Genomic DNA, 5571 nt, shown 5'->3' on the forward strand with positions numbered 1-5571 from the left:
TTTTTTTTTTTAAGAGACAGAGTCTCACTCAGTTGCCCTGGGGTTGAGTGCTATGACATCACAGCAACCTAAAACTCTTGGGCACAAATGATTCTCTTGCCTCATTCTCCCAAGTACTACAGGCACCCACCACAACACTCAGCTATTTTTTTTGAGACCGAAACTCACTACGTTGCCCTCGGTAGAGTGCCATGGCATCACAGCTCAGAGCAACCTCAAACTCATGGGCTTAAGTGATTCTCTTACCTCAGCCTCCCAAGTAGCTGGGACTAAAGGTGCCTGCTACAACGCTTGGCTATTCTTTGTTGTTGTTGTTATTGTAGTTGTCATTGTCGTTTAGCAGGCCTGGGCCAGGTTCAAACCCGCCTGCCTCAGTGTATATGACTAACCTAACCACTGAGCTAGGGACGGTGAGCCAACACTCAGCTATTTTTTAGAGATGAGTTCTCACTCTGGCTCAGACTGGTCTCTAACCTCTGAGCTCAAGCAATACGCCTACCTTGGCCTTCCAGAGTGCAAGGATTGCAGGCATGAGCCATTATGCCCGGCCCCCACACTGGTCTTGAATTCCTGCCTCCAGTGATCCACCTTGACCTCTCAAAGTGCTGGGATTACAGGCATGAGATACCATATCGAGTCATAATTATAAATTGATTCCAAACACTCCATTCCCTCCCCACTGTGATAAATGGGAAGTGTGGAGGGAACTAACACCACAAGACGTTTATTGCTCTGTGAAGTGTAGCCAGGTGGGAGGGAGATGGTGGGCTCACAGGGTCTGGGATGCCGTGCTATAGAGATTGACCCACCCACAAATCTCAACTAAGGAAATCTCTCCCAACCCCTGCTCCACAACTCTCAGACCCCAACAATCTCATCTAGGCAGCCCCTTCCCGAAAGTCAGAGTAAACTTCCCCATCCTCCACCTGAGGAGCTGAAGACAGACCCAGGATCACCATAAGGAAGAGCTTTTTAATACACCTACTACTCAAGGACAGAACAGGCAGCCTTGAGAGGGACTGAGCTTTCTGCCCTGAGAACTATGCAAGTTCAAACTGAAGATGCTACCGAGAGCCCTCTTCAGCTTCCCTCAGAGCACTTGGCTCCTATATCCCCATGAATCTTAACTGCCTTCATTCTAACATACACTCTGCTAAGCCCTTGAAGGCATTACCTTCCACTTCCCTCACGCCCCCACCATCATCACTTTACAGACAATGAACTGAGGCTTGGGAAGTTAGGGAACTTCCCCAAGATCATTCAGCCCAGAAAGAGGCAGATCTCAGATTTGAACCCAAGGTTTTCTGCTTCCAGGCTCATGCATACACCCATACTTTCATTGCCTTCCATGGACCACTACAGATCTAATGATAGGTGAGGATTTTGATCTGTTTATTTGCCTGCAAGGTGGGAGTTGTGTGGCTCAACCCCAGGAGGTAAGGCACAAAGGAAGGACAGAAGGTACCCATAGGACATTCCTGCAGCTTTGGTGTCCAGGGCCTCCAGGAAGGCTTGGACAGGTGGACTGTCTTGCAAGCTATGGTCTGTCCTGAAACAACTTCTTGTTGCTCTCGTCCATGTAGTTAGACCCATTAGAGTCCAGCTCTGCCAGGAAGCCCTCTCCAAAGGTCCTAGCCCCTGGTAAGTCTCCCTTCCTATCACCAAATCTACCTTCCCTTGCAAATCACCCTAGGAAACCACGCACCCCCGCCAAAATCAGGAGGCATAGCTACAACCAGGCTTTGGGTCGCTAGTTCTGAATGCAAATTCCAGCTTGCTATTCTATACCCTGTGTAACTTTCTTTTTTTTTTTTTTTTTTCAGAGCCTCAAGCTCTCCCCCTGGGTAGCGTGCCGTGGCATCACAGCTCACAGCAACCTCCAACTCCTGGGCTCAAGCGAGTCTCCTGCCTCTGCCCCCCAAGTAGCTGGGACTACAGGCGCCCGCCACAACGCCCGGCTATTTTTTTTTTTGGTTGCAGCCGTCATGTTGTTTGGCGGGTCCGGGCTGGGGATTTGAACCCGCCACCTTAGGTGTACGTGGCTGGCGCCTTAGCCGGTTGAGCTATAGGCGCCGAGCCTACCCTGTGTAACTTTCAACAAGTTCCTCCTCCTCTCAGAGATATTTCCTCAGCAGTATACCCAGATAAGATTATTCTTGTTCTGAGCGGTGCCTGTGGCTCAAAGGAGTAGGGCACCGGCCCCATATGCTGGAGGTGGTGGGTTCAAACCCAGCCCAGGCCAAAAAAAAAAAAAAAAAGATTATTCTTGTTCTCAAAGCCGTAGGGCACCGGCCCCAAATGCTGGAGGTGGTGGGTTCAAACCCAGCCCAGGCCAAAAAAAAAAAAAAAAAGATTATTCTTGTTCTCAAAGCCTGAAAAAGATTAAAAAGTAAGAAAGTGCCTCCTCCTTGCCTTAAAACCTTCCCTGTGGCTTGGAGTGGTGAATACACCACCAACCTCTAAAAATATATTAACTTTTTGTTTTATGTGGCGTAATATCATATTTCCTCCAGTGTTTTCTGAAGCTAAATGGTGTGAGAGCTGTAATACATGAGTGAATACCAACAGATGTGTATGAAAAATACTGAGGTTGGTTTGTTAAAACACGTTATGATACAAGGAGCTGGGGATTGTTCTAATTGCCTCCTCTTCCTCTCATACCAGGAACATTCACCATGGGCTGAGCATGGTGGCTCACGCCAATCCCAGCACTCTAGGAGGCCGAGGTAGGGGATTGCCTGAGCACACAGGTTCAAAACCAGCCTGAGCCAGAGCAAGACCTCATCCCTAAAAATAGCCATGCATTGTGCCATGTGCATGTAGTCCTAGCTACTTGGGAGGCTGAGGCAAGAGTTTGAAGTTGCTGTGAGCTGTGATATCATAGCACTCTACCAAGGGGCAACAGAGTAAGACTGTCTCAAAAAAAAAAAAAAAGAATCCACCATATTCTGGGGAAGAGGATTTAATGAGGAATTAGTATTCATCTCATTTACTTCCTCCTCCAGGCAGCCTTCCCTGCTCCCACCAGGGGTAGCACATACCCTGAATATCTCTCACTGACCCAGAGCTCTTGGAGGGCAAGCCTGGGGCCTCTGGCACCACCTCCACAACACCAGACCCTGGGCAGGAGGCAATAAAGCTGAGTGTGGAATTAAGACCATAAGCTAGAAGAATCAGAAAATTCACTTCTGTGGAGGAGGGCGAAGAACTGACTACTGAGCCTGTTTCTTCACCTGTAAAATAGGGCAAAAAAGAGGACATAAAGCCCTCAGTGAACAGCCTAGCTTGCTCTCCTAGATGGGAGCTATGGTAGTTCTCCAGCAGACACAAATGCCTGTTGGGCAACCCCCCCCCCATCTTAGACCCAGTGGAATGGTCCGTTGCCAGAGAAACAGCTCTGGAAGCAGCTTCTCCAATAAAAGGATTGCTGAAGGCATGAAAAGGTGCAGGTAGTTTTCAGAGCTCCAATGGGAGACCCTCATCCCCTCCAAAATCATAGTAGGTAAGGAGCAAAGGGAGCCTACTCTCACCCAGTCCCCTAGAGCTTGGAGATCAGCATGCTAAGCTCCACCATAGGACTCCAGGCCAGTCTTACCTCCTGCTGGGCCTCTAGGTCTACGTCTGTGCAATGCAACCCAGAGGCTCCAGGCTAGGCTGGGTTCCTAGGCGCACAGGGGACCGCCAATAAGGAACAGAAGCCTCCTTTCTCAGCCTGAGGGGAGCTACCAGGCTTCCCCGCTCACATTCACCCCCAGGCCACAGCAGGGCCTTCTTCTAATTCCAATTCCTTTCATTCCCCTAGTTCTAATTCTCAATTGCTCTAGTCTGGGAACACTAGGGGGATAGCCCTTAGGAGTCACCCTGCTGTGCCTGTCATCCTCTGCTCAACGGATCCCTCCCTCTTCCAAAACTTCCTAAGGCCACCAACAGAACCAAGTCCCCTTGGCTGACAGAGGTATACAAGGCCCTCAGCTTCACTTCCCACTTCACCAACCAGTGGCCAAACCTACCCTCCAATTTTCCTTCTGCTTTCCCACAACCAGCCTGGGCTCACAATGTGTACCCTGCCTTGGAACACCCTTTCCCTGTCCCTGCCTTAGATTTCAGAGATGTCCCAGTTCAAAAGCCACCTCCTCCATGAAGCTTTCCTGGTTACCGAACTGGCCTCCCTCTCCTCTGCCCTTTCACACCATTTCTCACTCCAGGCTCTCCCCTGGGCAGGGAGCTGCTTATGGCTGTGCCCATCCCAACCAGCTCAGAGCTCAGCACTCCCTCAGCGGTGAGGTCAGCGGCACCTCCCCATCTGCAGCTTTAATTAGCCCAGGAACTGGACCTCTTCCCCCAGAAGGTAGACTCTTCCTCCCCCAAACAAACAAACAAACAAAAAACTCTGGAAGGAATTTAAAATGTCGATTTCTGGCTCCACTTCCTGAGATTCAAATTCCAATTCCCCATTTTCTCTCGGGGCAGGGGTCGGAGAATCTCCATTTTAAACCCCAGCAGGAGATTCGGAGGTTAGGGTGGGGGAAGGGCCCACAAAGGGGGATCTGAGAAATCTGGAAACAGAGATTGCACTGACCCAGGTAGAGGTAGGCGCTCACCTGCGGAGGTCAGAGAAGGGAGGTTGGATCTCAGCCTGGGTTTTGGCACCAGTGATAACCACCCTGAGCCTGGCAGCCTCGCTAGCACCCAGCAGTAGAGGGACGGCATGGAAGGCCCACTTTCTGGATTGTTAAGGAAAATGGACCCTGACCCACGTCCAATTCCGCCCGAATCGACTGGAAATGGTCCTCTGCTGGCGGAGAAGCCTCCCGCAGGAGCATACACCCAGCGTCCAGACCCTTACAGGAAGGCACACGGGAAGAATGCGAATACCCAGGCCTGTGACTAGTGAGGGGTATGGGAATTCCCATTGGTCCTTTCAGTTGAGGTCTGCACAGGGGGTTCGAGAGAACTAGGAGCTTTGCCTCTGGGTCTTCACAAATCCCCTCCCCCACCTCAAGGAGCAAGATCTCGGCCCCAGGGCAGGCCAAACCGGCTAAAACCCGGAAGGTCACCCAGAGGAAGCCAGAAGAGCCTGGCTCCCGCGCGGCAGCCCACGGGGCCGTGCCAAAGTGTACGTGTTGGGCGACTGGAGGTGCCCTCTAGGTTAGACGAGGAGTATTCTGGGTGCAGCCACGCGGAGCCGCTGGGAACTCGGCAGAAAGCGGTTAGGGAGTGCACTTTGCCTCAGAGTGGGTTCCCTAGAGAGATGGGGGCATAGTTCTGGAAGAGAGATTGGGAGAAAGGGGGTGAGGGGTAGAAGGAGAGGATTGAGGGACTTGTGCACCGTGACTGTGGCTCAGATGGGTGCTTCTTTTTGTGGCCACTGGTGACCACCTTGGAGGGCCGATGATGGGGCGTTGGAGAGTATGCACACTAAAGGTGGGTGCATGGTGTGGGGGCTGCTAAGGACGGTTACGGGGGCGTTTCGAGGTGAGAAGGTTGCAGGGTGATCTCGGACCGTCCATTCTTGAAGCGCCCGGGCCTGGAGCGTAGGTGCGCCTTTGAGCCGGAGTTGGGAGTTTATGC

This window comes from Otolemur garnettii, unplaced genomic scaffold (genome assembly GCF_000181295.1).
Source record: "Otolemur garnettii isolate 467f Iridium unplaced genomic scaffold, OtoGar3 scaffold00058, whole genome shotgun sequence".
NCBI classification, from domain to species: Eukaryota; Metazoa; Chordata; class Mammalia; order Primates; family Galagidae; genus Otolemur; species Otolemur garnettii.